The sequence below is a fragment of the Bombina bombina genome, chromosome 12 (assembly GCF_027579735.1).
Source record: "Bombina bombina isolate aBomBom1 chromosome 12, aBomBom1.pri, whole genome shotgun sequence".
NCBI lineage: Eukaryota > Metazoa > Chordata > Amphibia > Anura > Bombinatoridae > Bombina > Bombina bombina.
The window spans coordinates 64998489-65025988 of NC_069510.1; the positions used below are offsets into that span (position 1 = coordinate 64998489).

General features: G+C 38.7%; 1 protein-coding gene across 1 annotated transcript in view; it reads left to right on the plus strand.

Annotated features, from left to right (window-relative positions):
* PLXNA3 (plexin A3) overlaps window positions 1-27500 on the plus strand; it is a 304218-nt gene that overhangs the window by 20402 nt on the left and 256316 nt on the right. The gene's annotated exons all lie outside the window — the stretch shown is intronic.

Sequence of the window (27500 nt, forward strand, 5' to 3'; positions counted from 1 at the left end):
ACTAAAGTCAAATTAAAATTTCATGATTCAGATAAAGCATGCCATGTAAAAAAAAATCATTTAAAAAAATTATTCTTTTTATATACACACTTTCCGAGGTACTAGCTCCTTCTGAGCATATGCAATAATGCACAGTATAAATTTATATTCATATTGTGATTGGCTGATGCCTGTCACATGATACAGGGAGAGACAATTGGATTAACTGTGAAATATTATTTTGCTCATTTCAAATTCAAAGTAAGTGCTCTGGTATTTAAAAGCTGTGTAACCATAAATCAGCAGCAGAAGCCCCATGGGAGATAATAGTGATGGATACTAAAATGTTAATTTTCAGTTGTTAGCTGAAAGTATCAGTCTTTGTGTATAACCATATAAGGTAAGGAGGCATGTGTGTATAGAGAAATATAGAAGTATGTCTGCACTTTCTGCAAACAGCCCATTTAATTGGGTTGAGTTTTCAATAAGCAAAACCAACATTTCCATATACAAAAATAAAACTAAATAAAAAGGATATGTTTAATGTTAGCAACCTTATTATGCTGGGGTAAAACAGCCTTATTTATAGTCACTGTGTGTATCAGATAATTAATTATTCACAGTGGTGTATGTCTTTGTATCAAAGAACTGGAATAATTATCTATCTTCTTGCTGGTCTGCATCAGGGAAGGGGTTAATACCGCGATTATTCAACCGGACAGCTCAGACACACGCATATGTCAGATTTCTCTGTGTGTGAAAAGATCATAAACTGTTCATGGTATCTTTCTTTGAGTGTAACTAAAGTCTTAAAGTGACAAACATTTCTAATTTTTCTGTAATGTATTTCAGATGTTGCAGTGCTTAGAGACTATATTTAAAGGGACACTTTGAGATTTGTATAGAAAATCTTTTTTGATAATTAAAATACATTGCCATATATTTTCATTATTTGTTTTGCTCATTTTCATGCAATTTAGCTCTGAAAATGTGAGCAATTTCTAACAGAACTTGTAATGTACCCTGCTGAGTTTTCAAGGCTAAACTAAAACTTAAAGGGACAGTTTACTCAAAAACGTTCTCTTTAATTTGTTCCCAATGATCCACTTTATCTGTTGGAGTGTATTAAATTGTTTACAAGTATTTCCATTAACTTTATATTGGCATTTGAAATAGTTTTTTTAGCCTGTAGTATCCCCACCCATCCTGAAAGTTTTTGGCCTTAAGGCCAAGCTGTGTTAACACAGCCAGTAGAAGAAATTATACTCCCAATGGGTTATAGAAGAGATAAGGTAATAAAAGTTTAATTTTCCATTGTTCTCTCCAAGTATTGGTGATGGGTTTATGGACAAATATAAGATACAGAAGCAGGTATATGTACACAATGTGATAAAGTAATGAGATCTGATTATACCTACAGATATAAGATAAAGACGCAGGTATATGTACACAATGTGATAACGTAATGAGATCTGATTATACCTACAGATATAAGATAAAGAAGCAGGTATATGTACACAATGTGATAAAGTAATGAGATCTGATTATGCCTACAGATATAAGATAAAGAAGCAGGTATATGTACACAATGTGATAAAGTAATGAGATCTGATTATACCTACAGATATATGATAAAGAAGCAGGTATATGTACACAATGTGATAAAATAATAATCTGATTATACCTACAGATATATGATAAAGAAGCAGGTATATGTACACAATGTGATAAAGTAATGTGATCTGATTATACCTACAGATAGGATAAAGAAGCAAGTATATGTACACAATGTGATAAAGTAATGAGATCTGATTATACCTACAGATAGGATAAAGAAGCAAGTATATGTACACAATGTGATAAAGTAATGAGATCTGATTATACCTACAGATATAAGATAAAGACGCAGGTATATGTACACAATGTGATAAAGTAATGAGATCTGATTATCCCCAAGGCAGAACATACAGTGATCTGAGATATCATCGCAGAAAATGCAGCATGTCTGCAGAAAGAACAGGACACATGCAGGAATTGTTAGCGCTTTAACTTTGTAGCATTGACAGTTCTCTTCAAACAGAGCTGTGCTCTGGCTGCACGGTGTAAGTTTTCCATAACACAGTTCATCCAGAGCAAAGTGCTGTTTGAAGTGAACAGTCAAATATGCAGTAGCCCTGCAAAGCAGCAGCGCATTGATTGTTTACTGGCTCTCAGATATTTTTTTCAAACCCGCTCCTAGCCTTCCCAATCTGCAAAACTGTTTGTTCTGAATGTAAGATGTTCATATGAGCATTGAATCTTTTTTTTATTGCTACACTTCTATGTTAGACCAAGAGAAAAGGAAACAAATTTATTCAAGAGACATTTTACAATATCTTTTTGTTTGCAGCTAATTTGCAATGCAATTTTCAACTACTGCACTATATTATAACATGTTAAAAAGTGCTTTATTCTTCAGTTAACCAACCAACCCAATGCAATTGAACTGGTGCCTTAGTACAACTGCCTAAATTAAAATGGAATTTTATTTAAAAATGACCTGCAGAAAAATTTTCACTAAAAAAAAATCTCATCGCAGAAAGTGAAGAAAAGTTCTACCTCTGGGCTGATTATACCTACAGATATAAGATAAAGAAGCATGTATATGTACACAATGTGATAAAGTAATGAGATCTGATTATACCTACAGATATAAGATAAAGAAGCAGGCATATTTACACAATGTAATAAAGTAATGAGATCTGATTATACCTACAGATATAAGATAAAGACTCAGGTATATGTACACAATGTGATAAAGTAATGAGATCTGATTATACCTACAGATATAAGATAAAGAAGCAGGTATATGTACACAATGTGATAAAGTAATGAGATCTGATTATACCTACAGATATAAGATAAAGAAGCAGGTATATGTACACAATGTGATAAAGTAATGAGATCTGATTATACCTACAGATATAAGATAAAGAAGCAGGTATATGTACACAATGTGATAAAGTACTGATATCTGATTATACCTACAGATATAAGATAAAGAAGCAGGTATATGTACACAATGTGATAAAATAATGAGATCTGATTATACCTACAGATATATGATAAAGAAGCATGTATATGTACACAATGTGATAAAATAATGAGATCTGATTATACCTACAGATATAAGATAAAGAAGCAGGTATATTTACACAATGTGATAAAGTAATGAGATCTGATTATACCTACAGATATATGATAAAGAAGCATGTATATGTACACAATGTGATAAAGTAATGAGATCTGATTATACCTACAGATATAAGATAAAGACGCAGGTATATGTACACAATGTGATAAAGTAATGAGATCTGATTATACCTACAGATATAAGATAAAGAAGCAGGTATATGTACACAATGTGATAAAGTACTGATATCTGATTATACCTACAGATATAAGATAAAGAAGCAGGTATATGTACACAATGTGATAAAATAATGAGATCTGATTATACCTACAGATATATGATAAAGACGCAGGTATATGTACACAATGTGATAAAGTAATGAGATCTGATTATACCTACAGATATAAGATAAAGAAGCAGATATATGTACACAATGTGATAAAGTAATGAGATCTGATTATACCTACAGATATAAGATAAAGAAGCAGGTATATGTACACAATGTGATAAAGTAATGAGATCTAATTTTGCCTACAAACTCAACCCATTTTATTAGGTTGTGGCTTCAAAACACAAAATCAGCTAATTAATTTACACAAATAAGCCTTAAAAAAGCAAATCTCATACATTTTATACTCTGCAGCTGGTAAGAAAAAGTAATTGGAACACATAAAGGGATTTTTTTTATAGTATACTGTCCCTTTAACAAGTTTCCTCACTATAAATAATTAATTTGAAAAACATACAGCTGCATATAATTCATAGGCTAATATTTGCTGTGAATACATTATTGTGTACACTATATGGTCAAAAGTGTGTGGCCACCTGATCATCACACCTATATGAGGCTTGTTGGACAGCACCAGACCATTATCCCTTCTACAACAAACTTTACAGTAGGCACTTTGCATTCCGGTAGGTAATGTTCTCCTGGCATCTGCAACACCTAGATTCTTCATCAGACTTTCAGATAGTGAAGCGTGATTCATCACTCCAGAGAACACGTTTCCACTGCTTCAGAGTCCAGTGGTGGTGTGCTTTAAAGCAGTGTTTCTCAACCGCTGTCCTCAAGTACTTCCCAACAGGCCAAGTTTTCATTATAGCTGAACCAGTGCACAGGTGAAGCAATCAACTGATCAGTAACCATTATTATTATTATCAGTTATTTGTAGAGCGCCAACAGATTCCGCAGCGCTATAAACAAAGGGGGAGCACAACAAAACAGTTATAGGGATCAAATGGGTAGAGGGCCCTGCCAAGAGTTGCACTGTTGTAGTCAGCTCTTAAGTACGTGATCTACAAACAGCTGGATTCTTAAGCTTACATGCTAGGGGGGGTTCAGGGGATAGCAATGGAGGAGAGGAACTGGTATAAAGAAAGGTTAGCGTAGGTTGTATGCATCCCTGAACAGTAGAGTCTTTAGGGAGCACTTGAATCTTTTAAAACTAGAAGAGAGTCTTGTAGAGCGAGGCAGAGAGTTCCACAAGATGGGAGCCAGTCTGGAGAAGTCCTGTAAATGGGAGTGTGATGAGGTGACAAGAGAGGAGGAGAGTAGGAGGTCATGAGCAGAGCGAAGGGGACGGGAGGGAGAGTATCTGGAGACAAGGTCTGAGCTGTAGGGGGGAGCAGTGCAGTTGAGGGCTTTGTATGTCACAATGAGAATTTTGTGTTTGATCGTAGAGGCAAGAGGAAGCCAGTGAAGGGATTGGCAGTAACCATGGTTACTAACCTGTTCTCACCCATTAGCTGATTATTTCACCTGTGCACTGATTCAGCTATAATTAAAGCTTGGCCTGTTGGGGAGAACTTGAGGACCGCAGTTGAGAAACAATGTTTTAACCCCTTAACGACCAGTGACTTACCCTGTATGTTGCTTGTCTATGAATGAGGATTGTTATTTTGATAGTGAGGTCTCACTTCCAGTAAACAAAAACGCGCTATTCTAGGATGACTTCCGCCGGAAGGGAGGTCATAGTAACGGGGTCCTGTCGCTCGCGTCGAGACACGTTCTACTGTGACCTGAAAACCCCTTAACGACACTTCGCGGTTGTTAAAGGGTTAAAGCACCATTAAATACAATACATTTACGTAATCAGCAAGTGCACAATTAAATACAATGCAATAGCAATTTTAAATGACTAGTAAATTATTTTTTTTTCTGACAAATTTCAAAATGAATGTCAATTGGCCAGTTTCCTGTATCATGTGACAGACATCAGCCAATCATAGACTCAAATACTGTACATATACACTGAACTCTTGCACATGCTCAGTAATAGCTGGTTCTTCAGAAAGTGTGAATATCTAAAAACTTAGCATGACTTGATAATGGCAGTAAATTGGAAGTCTCTTAAAACTTCATTCCTTATCTGATTCGTGAAGGTTTTATTTTGACTTTAGTGTCCCTTTAACAACACTCCATTTGTCGCTGTGTAATTGCGCTTGTTGATGTGAGGTTTGTGTGCAGATTGCTCGGCTATGGAAACCCAGTTCATGAGGTTCCTGATGCACATTTATTGCGCCAATGTTGCTTTCAAAGGCAGTTTGGAACTCTGTAGTGAGTTGTGCAACATTGACACGCTATGCGCTTCAGCGATCTGCAGCCCTGATCCGTGAGATGGAATGGCCTAGCACTTTGTTGCCCCTAGACACTTTCACTAATAATAGCAGAAGTCAGATCTAAAAGGGCAGACATTTCATAAACTGACTTGTGGCATCTTATGACATTGCTGTGTAAAGTTACCAAGCTCTTCAGGACGACCCTTTCTACTTCCAGTGTTTATCTGTGGAGATTTTATGGCTTGGTGCTGGATTTTATGCACTTGTTAAAAACGGGTGTGGCTGAAACATCTGAACTGAATAATTAGTAGGGGTAATCCTTATCCTTAGTGTATTTAGTAGTTCCTTAACCACTTTTTGGTGGTACAATAGTGTTCATTCTAATGTAAACACTATTAGTAAAAATGAAATCACAAGAACGTTGATGCGATCACATGATTTCAAGGCCGGGGTTGGATAATGGGAGAATGACTACTCTGCTAGACCCTCCCCCCCCCCAGGCCGATCCTTGCCATCGCCAAACGGGAAGCTGCAGGACACCATATATGGTAGGAAGTTTCATGGTGTCCTAACGGCGTTAAAGCCCAGCGCTATTAGGACGGCATAGAATGTCCTAACGGTGTGAAGGGGTTAAATATTGGTATGTTCCACAAAGTCATTGTTTGCACACACTCTTGACAGTTAAATATCTGTCCTAATTGGTTTCATCCTTGACAGCATTTTGAAGTGTGTAACTTTATTGAACATTGCATGGAGAGCAAACTGAAATTGCAGAGGCAAATTGTGGCTCTCTGTTTTTATTTGATACAATGGAACACAAGAGAGTCACTCTCTCAGAACACATTTTTGTTTCTTTTCATTCCTTTATGATCTGCAGTGATTGTTGCTGCCAACAGGAGATTGTAGAGTAGATACAGATATGGAAATTTGGATCGATCAAGCATGTGGAACAGCATGCAGCCCATTGTATAGGGTCACTGCTGTATGCAAGCAGACATTTGTTGATGTGCTATACAAGCTTATAGATGCCGAGTTGCTGTATGCTTTACAAATTTGGCGAAGACTGTTTTCCGCAAATATGGCATCCTGTAATTCTATGTCTTTTACTTCTGCTTATTTTGACTTGATATGAAAATCATCTATCCAATATACAGTGTGTATATATGACTGGTTTTGATAACTGTTATTTTGGGATTACATGATTAGAATTAGATCTGTTAACCCCTTAAGGACCGGGCATTTTAGACAAAATCTTCCCCAAAAGACCAGAGCATTTTTAGCATTTTTGCCTTCACTACGTTTAAACAGAAATAGAGTTTTTTTATATTTACCTATCAAAACTATATATTTTTTTTAGTAGACAACCCAAGATATTGATCTAGACCCATTTTGGTATATTTCATGCCACCATTTCACCGCCAAATGCAATCAAATTAAAAAAATAGTTCACTTTTTCAAAATTTTAGGTTTCTCACTGAAATTATTTACAAACAGTTTGTGCAATCATGGCACAAATTGTTGTAAATGCTTCTCTGGTATCCCTTTGTTCAAAAATAGCAGACATATGGATTTGGCATTGCTTTTTGGTAATTAGAAGGTTGCTAAATGCCGCTGCGCACCACACTTGTATTATGCCCAAGAGTGAAGGGGTTAATTAGGTAACTTGTAGGGTTAATTTTAGCTTTTGTGTAGAGATCAGCCTCCCACCTAATACATCCCACCCCCTGACCCCCCTCAAACAGCTCTCTTCCCTCCCCCACATTACAATTGTCACCGCCATCTTTAGTACTGGCAGAAAGTCTGCCAGTATGAAAATAAAAAACTTTTTTTTTTTTTAAAGTAGATTTGCTGCAGTGTAGGTTCCCCCTTAACCTCCCTGATCCTCCCCAAAAAAGCTCTCTAACTCTCATCCCTCTACCTATTTTCTGCCATGTTAGGTACTGGCAGCTGTCTGCCAGTACGCAGTTTCTGCAAATTCGGCAAATTTTTATTTAAAAAAAAAAAAAAAGACCTTTTTTTCTGTAGTGTAGCTACCCCCCCCCTCAATACCCTCCCCCTCCCAGATCCCTTTCCATTAATGGATCCCACATGGGATCCCCTCATTGCCCCTACTCCCTCCTTCGCCCCTCAATGACACACACTTTTTTTTTTTTTTTATCCCTGTGGCGTGGCTTTGCGGTCCCGCTCCCTCCTCCAGCGATGGGTCACCCACCCGCCTCCCTCCTTAACCTCCTTGACCCTCTCTGCATCGGTAACTCTGCAAATCTATTTCTGCAGTGCCCCACTCGTGAGGCATGCAGAAATAGTGCAATCTCGCTATTTTGAGCGAGATCGCGGCAGAGAGAAGCCCAGGGTATGTTGCTGGTCTTTAACGACCAGCATGCGATTTTAAACAACTTTCCAATTTACTTCTGTTATCACATTTGTTCTCTCGGTATCTTTTATTGAAGAGCTCAGGGGTGTGCACTTGTCTTTAGTACTCAGCAGTGTTTTGCAAAATTGTATAACAAAGCTACAAATACTGTTGCAAAACACCGCTGCCAGAGTACTAAAGACACAGGTCTTTAGTACTCTGGAGCAGGTCGTTACAAACAACTTTCAAATTTGTCTATTATCACATTTTTTTGGTAACCTTTGTTGAAGAGTAAAGGCTGATAGGAGCTTAAAGGGACACGCAACGCAATTTTTTTCTTTCATGATTCAGATAGAGCATGCAATTTTAAGTAACTTTCTAATTTACTCCTATTATCATTTTTTCTTCGTTCTCTTGCTATCTTTATTTAAAAATCAGGAATGTGATGCATAGGAGACGGCCTATTTTTGGTTGAAAATCTAAGTTATGCTTGCTTATTGGTGGGTAAATGTAAGCCTTCAATAAGCAAGCGCTATCCATGGTGCTTAACTTAAAATGGGCTGGCTGCTAAGATTTACATTCCTGCTTTTCAAAATAAGATAACAAAATAACAGAGAAAAATTGATAATAGGACTAAATTAGAAAGTTGCTTAAAATGACATGCTCTATCTGAATCATGAAAGAAAAAAATTGGGTTCAGTGTCCCTTTAAGAGTGTGCATGTAAGTGTATTTAGCATTCTGTGGTAGCAGTGTTTGTAACTATGTATAACACTTCTATAAACATTGTAGCAAACCCTGCTTCCAGAGCTATGATTACTCTTTAAAGGGACAGTCTACTCCAGAATTGTATTGACCTATCTGAATCATAAAAGTTTTTAAATTTGACTTTACTGTCCCTCTTATTAACTGTGCTTAACTGGTTTGCAGGGATTACACACAGTCATATGCAAACAGTCGTTAGAATATTTTCCTTTTGTACAGTTCTCGCCTTGTAACAAACTGAAAAGGTGGTGCTTTTTTATTAATATTATTATTATTAGTTATTTGTTATCTACAAATAACAAAATAAAACTAAAACTTCTACACACAATAAGCAGCGCTCCTAAATAGCGTGATAAAAACTGATTAAATAGCTAAATGGAAAAAATCAGGAACAATGTTCTATGGAAATTGTGCACTTCTCATAAGGTCAAATAACAATCAAAAACTCAACATTGTCCCATATAATGTTTAATGAGCAACACTGTATCCAAAATAAATGTGGAAATATATCACCGTATGTTGTGGATACCAGGTCTCAAATTTAGTCCACTTTTTCACTGATGTAGTGAAATAATTAGAGATTGAATTCTTAATCCAACTTAATGGTGGAGTCTTTTTTTTTAAGTATCCACCTTTTAGGAATGTTCCGGGGCTCCTATCCACAAGACCGAGATTGACGTCTGGTCTTCTTTAAAAACTACAGCAAAGACAGAAAGGGAGACGAGCGCAACCGCGATTGACTGTATCAATTTATTATCAGTCAGATACCTGACTACATATAATGCACAACAAGAGACAAGATAAAATGAGCTTTAAGGCAACCTCTCAAGCCACTCTGATATTCAGGTCCGACTTTAAGTCAGTAGATCTTACGGCAATCTGTCAGATCTTGTACGGGGAACTGCTATAGTCTCCTCCCTCCAGACAGATCGATCCTCCATAAATGTGAGATAGGGAAGCTGGTTACAGTACTCTTTCCGCAGGTACTTCTCCTGGTGGCTCGCGTGCAATCCTGCCCGTGCACAGCCAATCACGCGCGGGCAGGAGCTGTCAATCTTCCCAATCGGAAAAGATCGGGGAGATTGAATTTAGCCAATTAAGAGGTGACGAAAGGGTAGGGAACCAGCGGTCTGATGACCGCTGCTTGTTAAATACGGCGTGCAGGTTCTCTTGTGAAGAGTGGGTTGAAAGGCTTACGAAACCTTTGATAAATCGACCCCTTGATCTAGAAACCACTGTCTAAATCATATTTGTCCAACTGTTCCTGTTTGCCTGGGACAGTCCTGTTCTATAAAATCCTGTCACATGTTATAATTGTCCTGCTAGTCTCCCCCATATTGTTAGTAATCTGCTTTGAGATGTGGGCTTGGCATGAATTACAGACACCCGTGGGAATCAGAAATGAGGTGTTTATCTATTTTCATACTGTATCATTTGCATAAAAACGCCTAATTTGTTGATCTGGCATCTAAATTTCCTATAGTTTACAGATTAGATCAAATAAAATATTTAAAAGGAATGTGAAACACCACATTTTTATTTAATGACTCAGAGCATGTGATTTAAAAAAAACTTTCTATTTAACTTCTGTTATCTAATTTCTTTTGTTCTCTTGCTATGTATTATTGAAGAGAATACCTAGGTAGACTCAATAGAAGTAAAACACTACTGGGACCTAGCTGCTGATTAGTGGCTGCACATATATGCCTCTTGTGTTCAGCTATCTCCCGGTAGTGGTTTACTGTTCATTCAACAGTGGATAGCAAGAGAACAAAGCTAATTTGATAATTGAAGTAAATTGGAAAGTTGTTTAAAATTGAATGATCTATCTGAATCATGAAAAAAATATATATTTGATCTCATGTTCCTTTAACCCCTTGAGTGCTAACGACGGCTCTGAGCCGTCGCAGAGTTTCTCATTCAGGTGCTAACGACGGCTTAGAGCCGTCACTAGCACTCTCCCACCTTGAGGGAGATCTGGGGGCTCCCACCCGCTCCTACCCCGGCGATCGTGCCTGTAGAGTGACAGGCATCGCCGGGGCTTTGCATGGTGACATCATGCGTGATGACATCACGGCGCAACTTTATTTAAAAATGGCAATTGACAATATAGGGAAAGGGGCATGCTGCTTAGAAGCCTGTATCTCAGGCATCTAAGCAGCTACAGACCCCCAAGACCCACCATTGGAAAGGTAATCGACTAACCTTTCCAACTGTATAAGTCTCGGGGATCTGAAAAGAAAAGAAGTTAAAAAAAAAATATTTAAAAAAATGTAAAATTAAAAACCCCTCAAATGTGCTTAGCACCCAGGTGGGAAAATGCTTAGCACTCAAAGGGTTAAAGGGATATTCCGGTCAAATTTGAAATGCACATAGATTCATTATATCTTTGAATAGAAACATATTTATAATATACATGTATTGGCAAAAATGATTCTAGGAAAAGCTGTCGCTGTTTTAGTGTTCACATGCACGTGCAGAGAAAAATGTTAAGCATAGCTAGATATTCTCAGTGCACCAGCATTTTAAATACTGCAGCAGCTATGAGTGTCAGTGGGGCATGTATCATGTCAGCAATTACCAAATTGACTCATTACCAGATAATACACGCACTTTAGGCTCTCTGAGCAAGTGCTGTGTTTAACATGCTGGTGCACGGTGCATACTTATATACACTATTGAAACAGCAATAGCTTTTATTTGAAGCATGTTTGCTAATACATGTATGTTACTGAAATGCATCCATGTGGATTCAAATTCTGGCTGGAATATCCCTTTAATATTATGTAAATGGTTGTTTTGGATTGGAACATAAAGAAAATAGCAATGAAGCCCATAAATCATTGGTGTATATGGTTAGTACTTATGTGATTGCTTTGCTGCATATGGTTAGTACTTATGTGATTGCTTTGCTGCATATGGTTAGTACTTATGTGATTGCTTTGCTGCATATGGTTAGTACTTATGTGATTGCTTTGCTGCATATTGGGCTGTGATTTTTTTTATACTGTTGGCAACTATATAGTGAAGTCTCCTTTGGGAAAATGTGGTTCCAGGATCCTAAACTTCAGCTTACAAAAACTTGACAAAGCATGCAGTCATTTACTTTAGAGTCAGTAAAAATATCTGAATGGAAATGCAATTACCCTCCCAGCAAAAGTGAGCAAAGATTTAGACTTTCTTTTTTTAACAAGTCTCCAAAGGATTATTAAGAATGTGGTTTAGAACGTAGAGGTATTCTCAGAGGGCTTCTCTTCTGGGGCATAGGTTAGCCAGTAATGGAGAGGAAACCACTATATTTTCTTTTTTGGAAGGTTGGTTAGGGCTATCGGACAAGAGTTGTCTTAGTATTTCACCTGTGCATTCAGTGTGTGTACAGTTTTGCCGTCCTTAGAGTGAAGGTAAACTTTACCTTTATGTCGATCTAGTATTCCCTTCTTTGTTCCAAATCAATAGGAGTTTAATTCATCAATTTTTATCAATCTTATTGTAAACAAAGTTATCGGCTTTATAAATTGATTGCGGACGCTTTACAAATTCGATCCGTTTTTTTTTTTTGAGGCTCAATGACGTTTTTACCTTGTCTAATTGAAAATCCGGCCGTTAAAAAAAATAAAAAAAAAAACGCATGAGAGGCGGATGAAGTGGGCTGAGATTTTCAATTGGAGAAGGTAAAAACGTGATCAATACTAAAAATTTTTTTTTTTAAAAAGGTCGAAATTGTAAAGCGTCAAATCAATTTATAAAGCTGATAACTTTGTTTACAATAAGATTGATACAAATCGATGCATTAAACTCCTATTGATTTGGAACAAAGAAGGGAATACTAGATCGACATAAAGGTAAGTTTACCTTCACTTTAAGTGATGGTAAATCCTAGTGTTTGTACAAATAAAGGGGAATTTCAGTTGTGAAGTATAAAATACTTCATGCTGAAAGTTCCTTTATATGTCTGCAGTGTACGCTGCGCTAAGCGTCTCAGGCCGCCCACAGCAGAACGCTATTTTTTCCAATGACGTGACGTTTCCACCTCTTAGCCAATAGCCGTGCGGCCCAGTTATGCTGGGATAGCTAAGATCACTGCACTGAAAAAATCGCGTTCTGCCGCGAGCTGCCTGAGGCACTCAGCTCGGTGAACGTTGCAGACAAATAAAGGAACTGTCAGCATGAAGTATTTTATTGTTCATGATTGAAAGTCCCCTTTATTTGTTGCACTGGATAATCCTAGCGTTTCACTTTAAGGGACAGTCGGTTGAAATTAAACTTTCTAACTTACTTGTATTAATTGTTTTTCGTAGTTTTCGTGGTATCTTGAAAAGCAGGGATGTATGCTTATTAACAGGCCCATTTCTGGAGCTCTATATGGCAGCAGTTTTGCAAGATTGTTATCCATTTGCAAGAGCACTATTTCCTGCTATATAGTGCACCAGATGCCTACCTAGGTATCCCTTCAACACAGAATATCATAGGAACAAAGCAAATTTGAAAATAGAAGTAAATTGGAAACCTTTTAAAAAATGGTTCGTTCTGTCTGAATGAAAAAGCAAAAAAATTCTAGGCTTCGTATCCCTTTAAGCAGATTTGTCGACCCCTGCATTAAATAGCAAAAATAATAAAAAGGCAAATGCTGGAGTACCCCTAGCCAATTCTCCTGATACATGAACCACAGGTGTAGAAACAAGCGTACATGAATCCGATTGGTCGTCTTCCTCGGTTGCACATACATAAAGATGGAAATAGACCTAGCGTAGCACTGTAGTATATAATATACCTCCCAAGTGGCATTAACCTCATATAAGCTAAAATTGCTGCACATATTATTAAGATTTATAAACATAAATAGCTTTGTGCTTCAGCTAATCTTTGCATCCTTCAGAAACAGATTATTATTATATAATACTATATTCATGCCCACAACTAGTGCTGCACAGAGCAGGACGTCTAAATGAGGACAGTAGGGAGATGAGCACTGATCCTGGCTGTCACACAAACCGCACACTATCAGCACAATTTCCAGCCTCCAAAAAGATTAAAATGACCTTTATTTCTTATAGGTTGGGTCCATGAAATAGTTACAATGTTTCAGGCCTGCAATAGGCCCTTAGTCCTAGTAACGTTCCCTATGGACCCAACCTATAAGAAGTAGAAATCTTGTTAATCTTTTTGGAGGCTGGAAATTGCGTTTTATATTGTACTTCTATCAAGATTTGGCAGGTCTCTTCCGTGCCCCATACATCTAAGTGTGCTGTCTTCCACTTTTTGGATTTGCCACCCAAACAGCAGCCAGAGAAGACAGGAAAGAGGTGGAGGTGTCCTACTGGCACCTAAACTAGACTTGTATTTTAGTATTTGTTTTAGTGAAAATGGCTGTGATCTGCGGCATTTGGTTCTTTTTGGCAGTGGATATTTTTGTAAAGTGAAACACTAAAATATCTATACATATCCAGATATTTGGGTGTTACACTTTTTTTTACAAATATATCCAGAGCCAAATGCTGCAGAGTGTTGCGGTTTTCAGAATTTCTTTACTGAACGATTTATGAAATGCATTGTCTAGTAAGAACCTTTGAGGCATGATGGGAAGTGTAGTCTACACCAGCTAGACCTCACGTAATGAATGCCAATTTAGGGGAAGAGGCTGGAAGCACCACAAGTCTCAGCATTCATTACAAGCAGCAAAAACATAGCAGAGGCCAATAGGCTGCAGGGCAGTTTGCCAGGCTCTCTTTATAGGTTTGGCTTGAAGGTTATTGTATTGGGGACCAATTTGACTTGAGTTATGATGTATTCTGTAGACTACCTTATAGAAGATTCGAAATTAGTAAATTCTTGTGCTTCAATGGACCAACAGAATCCAATCAAATATAATGTGAGGCACTGCTTTTCACAATCAAGGTAATCACTTTTAACTGGGCTGTTTGGTATCTTTGAAACACATAACTGATGATTAAATATTGGTCACAGTTTTAGGTCTAGGACCAATGTCTGGCAAGAGGTAGATGTTTGGTTCTCCAGGTAAGGCAGCCATTTTGGACAGTCAGAAGGTGTTTGCAAAATGTGCTCACAAGTTGACGATGATCATCTGTGTATGAGAAGTTTGTTGTCTTTGTCTTCTCTTTTGAAGATACCCTAGTAAAGATTCATTTATAACAATATTTTCTAGTTTTGATATTTAGAACATGATCACAGCAGGACTTCCCAGTCTGAAGAGAGAGAGAGAAAAAAATGCCCTTTGGCAAGAATACCTTGCAGTCTGTTTTATACAAAGTAACAGATGAGCCCTTTATCCCACAACCGTATAAATGGAAAAGAGGCAGTTAAAGGGACACTAAACAATACATTGCATAGTGAGCACTCCTGGCACCATAAAAAAATCTACATAGACTTTAACTAGACATAAAACCAGTTGGTATAGAGACAAAATATAATATTTACTTTACCTGGAAATTTATACTGCAGTGCCTCACCATTAACCCTTTCTTTTAAGATTCTGAATTGTACAGCTCTAACTGCCCCTACACATTTCCTTCTATGGCTGTATCTTTTATCTATCTTTCATTTGGTAGAATGCAGACGTGCACACTCATTATCTGCTGGAGCAGGTCTAGAAGCAAATAAGCTGCTGTGAACTTAGTTAAAATATGACTGTTTCTGATGCTAAACACTGATAAAGGGGGCTGGATCAGACTACTCCAGACAGCCAAGCTATGTAACTAATTTTGCTTATTTTTGAAAATGATTTTAAAATACTTGCCAGCAATTTTTAAACATTTTTTTTAATGCAAACTACTTTAGTTAATTAGCCCTTTTAGAATATGCACAGATCTCAACATGTTTTATGTCACTTTAATGTAGATAAATGTTTATCTCCAGTTTACACAATGAAAATTAGGCCCTAGTTAGGTGTCTGGATCACAACCAGCGGCGGAACTACAGGGGATGCAGAGGGTGCAGCTGTGACCAGGCCCCCGAAGGGGGGGGGGGGGGCAGTTTGATTTTTTTCTTTCTTTTTTCCAATAAAAAACGTTGACCTGCACTGATATCATGTGAGTGTGATGTGATGCTTCACTAGTGTGTCTGACTACAGGGGTTAGTGTTTCTGTTTTACCCATTGGTGTTTATATGTGTGTGTGTATTTATGCATGTATGTGTGTGTGTGTGTATATTTGTGGAACCAACAAATTACAGACATTGTTACTACAGCATGGGGAGGGGGTAAACAGTGTCACTATACAGTACCACTATATACAGTACTGGGGGGCTGGACCATGTCAGACTACTGTGGTCACTTTATAAAGTACTGGGACGGGTAGGGTCAGGCCAGTCATCTCACAGGCAGATTACAGACTGTGTCACTGACTCACTATATACAGTACTAGGGGGTTAAACAGTGTCACTATATACAGTAATAGGGGGTCAGACCATCTCACAGACTACAGGGTACCTACTTTTTTCAGACATGTAATCTGATTCCCATTTTTTGTGTGTTAAATGTTTTTTAAAAAAAATATATATATGTATGAAATTCACATTTTTTTGGGGTGGGGGCCCTTCTTAGATTCTTGCACCTGGGCCCTGTGGTTTCTAGTTACGCCTCTGATCACAACATAGCAGACATTTGCTAGAGCATTAGATGCCAGCACTATTTACTAACATACTAGCAACACTGTTGTCATGTAGACCTCCAAGCACGTGCACGCTCCTGATCTTATCTCCTATCTTTTCAATAAAATATACCAAGATAATGAAGAAAATTTGATAATATAAATTGGTAAGTTGTTTAAAATTGTATGCTCTATCTGAATCATGAAAGAAAAATTGTTGGTTTTCTTTTCTTTAAAAGGCTATTGCATTGTTATGTTTTATATTTAAAAAAAACAGTTTGATTTATCTCAGTGATTCAGGTTTCATATCAAATACCAGAATCACATTTCAGCAGACAAAGCTATTTACATATGTCTAGTTTCCTGATTCCTATAGCCATATCTGAGGAACTGTTGGACTTGTGCTAACCCTTGAGTGCGTTCAACCTCTGCTGAAAGACCTTTCATCATTACATCTAAAATTAACATGGGTGTGAGAGCTAAGTTTTTACATGTAACAAGCAGCTGTAGTGTGACATGCGTGCACAAGCGCTGAAATATAGATCCAGTGAGTTACGTCATGCCACATCAGAAAAATCAGACTTTAAAGGAGATTCCCTAAAGAGTTTAAAGCAGTATCCACTGATATTAATTACATTATTAATATATTTTAAAGAGACAGTGTAGTGTAACATTGTTTTCCTCTTAGTGTGTTTCATAGTATAGGAAATTAATACTTTAGGTTTATTTCTTTTTTAAGACACGATGAGTCCACGGCTCATCTTAATTACTAATGGGATATTCACCTTTGTCTATGTTAGTGATAGGAAGAGGTAAAGTGAGGTGTTAGATTAGATTCTTCAATCAAAAGAGTTTATTATTTTTAAAGTAGTGCAAGATTGTGTTGCTTTGTTCTAGGGTGTAGCCGTTGTCCATATCAGTCTCTACAGGAGAGCTTTTGGTGGCTTTAGAGCAATGGGAACTTGTGGGACATAATTCTCACTGCACCTCCCATATTAATGCTGCCCTTACCAAGAAAACCTGAGGGATATTTACTCAGGGCTTTCGTTATATTACAGGTCCATAGGAGGGAGAGGACCTCTTAAACCTGGAACTGCCTTGCTGTCAGGCAGAAAATAAGGTAAGTGCTGACTTTCTTTCTGGGGAGTAGAAGTAAACTCAGACGGTTAGACACTTTATTTTTATTTAGACCTCATTAAATTTGACTCTTTATCAAGGTTTACAGGGTTTATTCTCCTACGCGTTTTAGGGGACTCCTTGGACAGTGGAACGCATGGGGCCGTATGTAATACATTAGCTCTCCTCCCGGCGGTTGATTACTAGCCGACCGGGACTTTGCAGATTGGTATACATATTTCTGCAAACTCAGTGTGAGGCTAATAGATATTTAATACTTTAAATGATGATGTGAGCTAGTGCTGCGGGCTCACTGTGGGGTGGATGTTTGTCCTGTGTGTCTGGGACTGACAGCGACCTAATATGTTGCATGTTGCTTAATACTGCAGGCTCCATGTGTGGTTGTTCCTTGTTTAGACTGTATGTCTGCGACTGGCTGCGGCTCAGCGCTTTACATTTTTATATAGGCTAGTGCTTGCGAGTTCAGTGTGATGGAGGTAATCGGGCTGATGGTGGCGGAAATGGACATCTTCCCGTTTGCTTGGTTCTGCCTCAGATCTCTGCAGTTAAGCATGCTCAGGCAAATGGAACTGAGATTATGCGGATTTGTCTCCTTGAATGCTACTGGAGCAGGAGACAAGGGATTTGGGCTCATTCAGAGTCTGTTCTTCCTAAAAACATCCTGGAGCTGAGATCGATCTTCTATGCTCTTCTGGCCTGGCCTCAGTAAGTCTTGGCCCAGTTTATCAAGTTCCAGTCGGACAACATAACTTCAGTGGTTGACATCAATCATCAGGGAGGAACGAGGAGTTCCTTAACGATGACAGAGGTAATCATGATTATTCAGTGGGCGGGGGGCCCATTCTTTTTGCCTGTCGGAGATCCACATTCCAGGGGTGGACAACTAGGAGGCGAACTTCTTGAGCAGGCAGTCTTTTCTTCCGGAAGTTTTCGCCAGCCTGATTCTCGCAGGATTTGGAATGCAGATCTGGTAGATTTGTCATCTCTGCCATCGTGGATACTTCCATTGAGGAGGGACCTTTTAATTCAAGGGTCCTTCCTTCACCCAAATCTAATTTCTTAGTAAGCTGACTGTTTGGAGATGAATGCTTACTTCTATCCAAGCAAGGTTTTTTCTGACTTGGTCATAGAATCTATGATTCAGGCTCGTAAGCCTGTAACTAGGAAGATTCACCATAAGATATGACATAAATATCTTTATTGGTGTGAATCCAAGGGCTACTAAGGGAGTAGAGTTAGGATTTCTAGAATTTTGTCTTTTCTCCAGGAAGGTTTGGTGAAAGGCTTATCGACTAGTTCTCTAAAGGCTTGAATCTCGGCCTTATCCATTTTGTTTTTCAAACGTCTGGCGGATGTTCCAGATGTACAATCATTTTGTCAGGCCTTGGTCAGGATCAGGCCTGTGTTCAAACCAGTTACTCCTCCATGGAGTCTGACTTTAGTTCTCAAAGTTCTTCTAGGGGCTCTGTTTGAGTCTATGCATTCCTTAGATATTAAGTTTTATTTCTTCTGCTCGTAGAGTGTCAGAGTTCTTGGCATTGCAGTATGAGTCTCTTTACCTTATTTTCTATTAAGATAAGCTAGTTTTTTTTTCCAATATATCTTTTTATTGTTTTCAAACAAATTTAAGGAAAAGAAACAGAAACAGAAATATGTCTTATACAGTATACAAATACGCCGGTAGGCGGATATGAACAGCAAATACATTTAAATCAGGAATAACACATAGAATCACAGTACTTGCTAACATTGCGAATTGTTACCAGCTATAGCAAACTTCCAGACTGGATCAACAGAAAATGTTACAGAAACAATAAGATAGTAGACAGTGGACCATATAATTTGAATCAAAGCATTTGTGTTGGGTTCATACGCCCTGCTCCCAGAGGAATATCACATCAGCAATAAAATTTTGCTTACCTATATATGTGTAACGTATTTTTTCAAGTTCAAGTACATGTTTCACTTCTTTAACCCACATTCCATATGATGGTATTTCTGCTTTTTTCCACAATCTTGGTATAAGGCGTCTAGCGCAGTTAAGCATGACATGTAGCAATTTTTTCCGATACAGACAGGCTACAACTGGGAAGTTATTTAATAGGATCAGGCTAGGGGAAAGATCCAGGGACCTACCTATTATCTTGTTAACTTGTGCGTTTATACTCTGCCAATATGGCTTAATATGAGGGCACTTACACCATATATGAGAGAGCGTACCGACTTCACCACAATGTCTCCAACACAGGGGAGAGGAGTTGGGAAAAATACTGCGTATCCTGTGTGGGGTAAGGTACCACCTGGAAAGCAACTTAAAATTTGTTTCTACCAAAGTTAATGATAGGGACGACTTTTTGGTTTCAATAAAAATACGGCCCCATTGCTCATCTGTCAATGTAATATCTAGCTCCCTCTCCCACTTGGTGATATATGCAGGTCTCTTAATGGGAAAGGATCCGCTTAGTAGCTTATAAATTATAGAGATATGTGCTTTAGTCATGGAGGGGGTTGTACATAATGTTTCAAATGGGGTCAGTTCACTGATTAAGTTTGCTCTGTGTGGACTAGAAAAAATGGCGTGTCTAGCCTGCAGGTATGGAAACCATAAGTGGAACGGGGAACCTATTAATTGGCTTACCTCCGCCTGCGGGCGCATCAGGCCATTATGTATCAGCATGTGTATTGGTACGTTGGAGGGGGCTCCAGCAATACGCGGTGTCGGGATGGTATGGTTTTGTAGCAGTAGGGGGTTATTGAGCAGTGGAGTAAGAGGAGATATTGGCGTTGATAACAATCTATCTTCTACTAGGGATTTGTCCCATGTACGCAACGTGGCGATTGTATAGTAATTACTCCCTATGTCGGGGGACCTCGATTTATGTGGGATCCAGCACTGTTCTCCCAAGTCCAACCTCCCTGCTAAAAAGGATTCTATCTGTACCCAGGGTTTGCTCGTCAGCGAGCGTTTCCAGGCAACTATTCGTGCCAGGTGAGTCGCTTTGTAGTAGTTAACCAGTAGGGGATCCGAGCCCCCCATCTACTCTGTTAAGAAACAGCGTGTTTCTGTTTACTCTGGGTCTTTTATGTGACCAAATAAATTGGTCAAATTTTCTCTGTTGTTTCAGCAGGTATTGTATGGGGAGATCTAGGGAAAGGACTTGAAATAAGTAAAGGAATTTGGGAAGGATGTTCATTTTTAATGCATTTATGCACCCCATCCATGAAAGATGGCCTTGTTTATGCCAGGACTCTAATGACTTATCAGTTTCTATTTGAAGGGGGACATAATTAAGATTGAATAATTCTGTATGAGTAGGAGAGATATCAATTGCTAAGTATTTAATTTTCGAAGTTAACTGAAAAGAGGTGTGGGTTTTAATGTAGTATATGTCTTCTGCATTTAAGTGCACTGGGAGTATCATCGATTTTTCCATATTGATTGAAAAGTTGGAGACGCTTCTATACTCCTCCAGCTCTTCAAGGAGGGCTACTAGGGACGTACAGGGGGAGCTCAGTGTGAATATGATGTCGTCCGCATATAGCAGACATTTCTGATGGAGCTCTCCAAAAGTGACCCCCTGTATAAGAGGGTTACTCCGTATCCTGGTGGCAAGCGCCTCTACCGCTAGGGCAAATAACAAGGGCGAAAGGGGGCATCCCTGCCGCGTGCCGTTATTTATCATTATCTTTTGCGAAAGGGTGTTGTTCGCGTTAACGTATGCCGAGGGGTTGCTATATAGGGCTTTAATACGTGAGATCATTACTTGGGAGAATCCAAACCTTGATAGAGCGGACCAGAGAAAATCCCAGTCCACCCTGTCAAAGGCTTTCTCGGCATCAGTGGAGAGAAGGACTAGGGGCGAGTTAGAGTTTGTAGCCGAGAATAGGGTATGTAAAACTCGGATGGTGTTCTCCTTAGCCTCCCTACCCGGGATAAAGCCTACCTGGTCTACATGTACTAGGGACGGTAAATATTTACTGATTCTCACTGCCAGTAGCTTAGCGTATAATTTGATATCTACATTTATTAGGGATATAGGACGGTAATTAGTAACTTTATCTGGGGGTTTACCTGGTTTAGGGATTATGGAGATTGTAGCTTCCAGGAGCGTGGGTGGAAGGTGCGTACATTGGTCAAAGAAATTGTACATTTCTAGCAAATGAGGACCCAGGAGGGATTTGAAAAGGTGGTAATATTTGGGAGTAAAGCCGTCTGGGCCGGGGGCTTTGCCCTGTGGGAGATCTCTTATGGCTAACAGGACCTCCTGCATTGAAAATGGTGTGTCTAATGCTGCTCTATCGGAATCGGATAGTGTTGGAAGCAGGGCCTTTTCCAAGTATGTATGTATACTATTGTGCTTATCTTCCAAATGAGTGCTCGGGAGGTTATATAGTGAGGTATAGTATGCTGCAAATTGATCAACAATTGCTGCGTTATCAGAGTGGGTGACATCTTTGGAGTCTATAATTTTAGATATGTGGGTTTTATATCTCTTCTTCTTCAAGGATCTCGCCAATAAGCGCCCCGCTTTATTGTTTTCAACAAAAATTTTTGATTTGGATGTAAGCGCCCTCATATGTGCATTCTTAATTAAATAATGATTTAAGTCTTCCCTAGCTTGTTGTGATTTTTGTAGCAATAATGTTGATTTGGGGTTACCCTTTAGTGCATCTTTGCAGGCCTTAAACTCAGTTGATAAAGAATCAAACATAGCTGAACGTTGCTTGCGTTGTCTGTGTGTATGGCCCATAATCACCCCCCTTATATAACATTTGTATGCTTCCCAGTTATTAATAGCTGAGGTAGCAGTGGGGTTATTAAATGAGAAGAATTCTGAAGTTTTTTCGGCCAGATCAGTGGTTATCAAGGGGTCTAATAGAATTTGGTCATTTAGTTTCCAACAGTGTTGGTGTCGCGGTTTAGTGGACCACAAAAACGTGGAACAGACCATGCTATGGTCTGACCAGGAGGTGTGGTGAAGCCTCGAATCTATAAGTGAGGTAAGCATCTGCTGTTCGCAAAAAATATAATCAAGACGGGTGTATGAGCGCTGGGGATTTGAGAAAAAAGTGAAGTCTTTGGTGTTTGGATGAGTGGTTCTCCAAGTGTCAAAGAGAGGGAGAGTGCTTATTGCTCTCCAGTTGGATCTGATCTGGGAGTTCCTAATATAAGACTTGCCCTGAGATGTGTCTAACATGGGGTTAACAGGGAAATTTAGGTCTCCACTGAAGAGTATTGGGCCTTTTGAAATGTCTATAATGTGGTTAATCACTGTGCGAAAAAAGGAGGGCTTAGGGCAATTGGGAGCATATACATTAACTAGAGTAATAGGCCTGCCAAAGTACAACCCCACTATAAATAAAAAGCGACCCTCCCTGTCTAAGTGTTTGTTTAATAATTCAAAGGAGGAACCTTTCCTAAATGATATACAGACTCCATTATGTCTTGTCGGGCCTGAATATAAAAAGTGTTGGTCATAATAGAGCCTTGAGAGAGTGGGTTCATTGGTTTTTTTAAAATGTGTCTCTTGTATCATTATAATATCGATTGTTTTTTTTGTAAAAATCATGAAAGGCTATTGAGCGCTTCTGTGGGGAGAGAAAACCTTTAACATTTTGTGTGGAAAGTATGAACTGACTAGTCTGGGGATGCTCTGACATAATACTATGACTTTTAAGATGCTAACAGCAAGTAACCTTAATGGTCTAATACAATGTGTTCTATCCTGAGAGCTGAAAAAATAAAATAAAAGAACAACAACAATTCAACAAATAAATTTCAACAAACAAAAATGAAATACTTTTAAACAGTGTTTTTGACCAAATAACAACAATAATTGCTAATTGCCTAACGTGTAGAAAAGAACAGAAGGAGAAGCGAGAGGGGGAAGATGGGTAGGGGAGGGAGAAGCTTTACAGGTAGGATGAGTAGAGAGAGAGAGAGGTTAAGGTAAAGTAAGAACTAGAGAGAGAAACAAAAGGAGGAAAAATGTGGCCCGACGGGGCCCTCTTGGGTAATCAGGGGTGTTTATACCAAGACCCAAAGATACTTTAAACAGTATATAATATCATTTTTAGAGAGTGTCTATCTTTCATGACTGAGAGTAGTCTGTAGCACACAGAGTCAGTGTGAGTGGGTAATAAATACCACCCGTTAGGAGATGCATGAAACCATATACTCACGACCTCCAATGATCAGGTTCAGCTGGTTATAATTTCTGCAAGAGTTCCTTTGCTGGTATTGTCAATACAGGGCTTTTTAATGCGCTGTTTGCTGATGACTTCAGACCAAAGTCTTCTCTGGGGCTTTGGCGGGAATGTAGGAAGTTTGGATGACGGAGGCTGCGGTCTCCAGGGCCGGAATGTCTAGAAGTTGGCAAAAGTCAGCAATATCCCCTGTTGAGGAACATTCATAACGCCTGATAAGCTAGTTTTTATGTACTAAATTAGGATTTCTTCCTATGGTCGTTTCTGATTGGAACATTAATCAGGAGATTGTTGTTCCTTTCTTGTGTCCAAATCCTTCTCAGATGAAACGACAATTTGGACGTGGTCCGTGTTTTAAAGATTTCTCAGGAAAACTTAAGGGACAGAAGGCTACGGCTACTTCTCTTCTTTTTGTCTGAAGAGTATCATACGTTTTGCATATGAGACTGCTGGACAGCAGTCTCCTGAGAGAGTTACGGTTTAATCCACAAGGGCTGTTGCTTCCTCTTGGGCATTCCCGAGTGGCGCTTCTGTGGAACAGATTTGCAAGGCTGCAACTTGGTCCTCTCTTCACACTTTTTCAAAGTTCTTCAAATTTGATACTTTTATTTCCGCTGAGGCCGCTTTCAGGAGAAAGGTTCTTCAAGCAGTGGTGCCTTCTGTTTAGGTTACCTGTCTTGTCCCTCCCGTATCATCTGTGTACTCTAGCTTGGGTATTGAATCCCATTAGTAATTAAGATGATCCGTGGACTTGTGTCTTAAAAAAGAAAAGAAAATGTATGCTTACATGATAAATTTATTTATTTTTTGACACAATGAGTCCATGGCCCGCCCTGTTCTTTTAGACAGGTTCTGGGTTATTGTAAACTTTGGACACCTCTGCACCTTGGCTTTTCCTTTCTCTTCCTAACTTCGGTCGAATGACTGGAGTGGGAGAGAAGGGAGGAGCTATTTAACAGCTCTGCTGTGGTGCTCTTTGCCTCCTCCTGCTGACCAGGAGGTGAATATCCCATTAGTAATTAAGATGATCCGTGGACTCATCGTGTCAAAAAAGAAATACATTTATCAGGTAAGCATACATTTTCTTTTTTGTATAAGAAATAGCTATTTTTACAAATTGATACAGCAACCAAATCAAGTTCTCATCATTATCTTATCTCTTTATATACACAAAGGCATCTTTTTCTCACTGTAAACACAAAAAATACTATTATTTTAGTATCTCTCTCTCCCACCCCCAATAGGAATGTAATTTCTTCTGCAGCTTCTTGTTTTCCTATCTCTTCTATAGCTGATAGTATACTTTACTGACATTTTTAGTAGAGGCAGTATCAAATGGAAAACTAAAGATTGTTTGCAGCCCATATTATCCTCTCCAGCAGATAAAATGGATATTTGGGAACTTGGTAAAGGTAAAAAAAAAAATCACAGTACACCGTCCCTTTTAGTTATAGTTTCATTTTTTACAGCTATGTCCCCCCCACTTAGTGTAATTAAGATTTGTATGTTATTAAAAAAGTCTTTCTAGGTGACATTATATAACTTTTTAAAACAGGTGGCTAACATTTAAACTTATGGCTTGGCATATAGAGTTATTAGAGTGTATGGTCCCCTTATACTAATTAGAGGACAAACAAGGTTCACAGTCAGGGAACCTGCCTGCCCGTGTTTCCAGCAGTGTGTGTGGATTTACGATCATGCAAGGAATCACTTGTGCAGCCACACCCCCTGTTCTCGTACATTCGTGATTATTTAATTATGTGGTTAGGCAGTGCCATTTTACAACCGCTGGTTTTTAACTCGTGGTTTGCAGACTGCATCCACGGCTTGAGAAATAGAGCCCTGTGCAGGAAATGGGCATCCAAATAAAAATAAAAAGTTAATGATTCAGATAGAACTTGCAAAAAAAAAATAATCCAAATGACGTTTACCAAATTTACCTTTATCTTGGTATCCGTTGAATCTTCACTCTCCTCCATAAGAACATACTGAGGTAGGCTCACGAGTGTTCACGTGTATTGAACGTTATATGGCAACAGTTTTAGTACAATGGTTATACAAATAAAATAAATACTTTGAACAGTTTGTGCCCTTGTAGTCCCCTACCCTATTTGCATATTGGCTTTAGTTTAAAGGGCCACTCAAGTCAAAAATAAACGTTCATGATTCAGATAGAGCACTAATTTTTAAACAACTTTCCAATTTACTTCCATTAACAAAATGTGCACAGTCATTTTATATTTACACTTTTTGAGTCACCAGCTCCTACTGAGCATGTGCAGGAATTCACTGAAAATACGTTTATGCATTTGTGATTGGCTGATGACTGTCACATGATACAGAGTGAGTGGAAATAGACATAACTGAAATTTGTAAGAAAAAAAATCTACTACTCATTTGAAGTTCAGACTAAGTGCTATTGTATTGTCTTGTTATCATGCATTTGTTGATTATGCAAATCTATTCTATTGACTGGTCCAGTGATGGGAAAATACTATTTTATTTGTTACTTTAGGTATAGCACGAATACTTTTTGTGCTGCTCTAGGCACTGGGAAATTTACTCCCCAATGAACCCCCATCCTCAACAGTTTTAGCTCCTTTTGTCCTTGTACCTTTCTCACAGAGGCCAGTGACACACAGCTAGAGGTGCCCACTGTCTCCACAAAGATACTGGACAGCCTGTGGGTAACTGGGCAGAGTTGGTAGATAGGTGGGGGGGGGGGTCACATAATAGGTCTTCCTTAGACCACTCTTGGTCCCACCATGTATATTTTCACAACTGCTCTGTAATTTTATCCCATTTGTCTGCCAGTAACACACGTAAACAGTATTGATTTGACCCCCTTTACAGCCAGGTGTGCACACAGCAGTTATTTAAAGGGACATAAAACAAATTGAGATCATCTTATATTTACCAAATATATTAATAACTGAACCTCTGAAGTGCGCATAGACGGCTTCCATAAATAAGCCTCACCATTTGCTCCAGTGAACTCAGCGCGTGCGTGTTCTGGTATCCTGCAAATGATGTCACTCTTAAGGGATGGAGCCGCCTCACAGCTCTGAAACATAAACAATACTGTTAGACACAGCCCCAAATTGTAGAAGGAAGCCAGTGAATGTTGATGGAGTTTAAAACATAACTTTTATTGAATCCATATTAAAGTATCAGTCCTTAGTACAGCAATGTGCACAGGCCAGCAGACATTGGCATGTTATCCCTACGCGTTTCGTGCCTAGACAGTGGTACTTTGTCAGGGATAAACATTAGGTTTAACAGGTGTGCTTTTATATCTCCCGTTTAACCCTGGTATTTGAACTGGTAGAACTTAATTCATTCAAACTTATAAATCTCAATTTCGAAAATCCGAAATTAAAGGGACGGTCAAGTCCAAAATCATGATTCAAATAGGGCATGTCATTTTTAACAACCTTCCAATTTACTGTTATCACCAATTTTGATTTGTTTTCTTGGTATTATTAGTTGAAAGCTAGGAGGCTCATATGCTAATTTCTTAGACCTTGAAGGCCGCCTCTAATCTGAATGCTTTTTGACAATTTTTCACCACTAGAGGGTGGTAGTTCATGTGTTTCATATAGATAACATTGAGCTCACGCACATGAAGTTACCTAAGAGTTAGCACTGATTGGCTAAAATGCAAGTCTGCCAAAAGAACTGAAATAAGGGGGCAGTTTGCAGAGGCTTAGATAAAAGGTAATTACA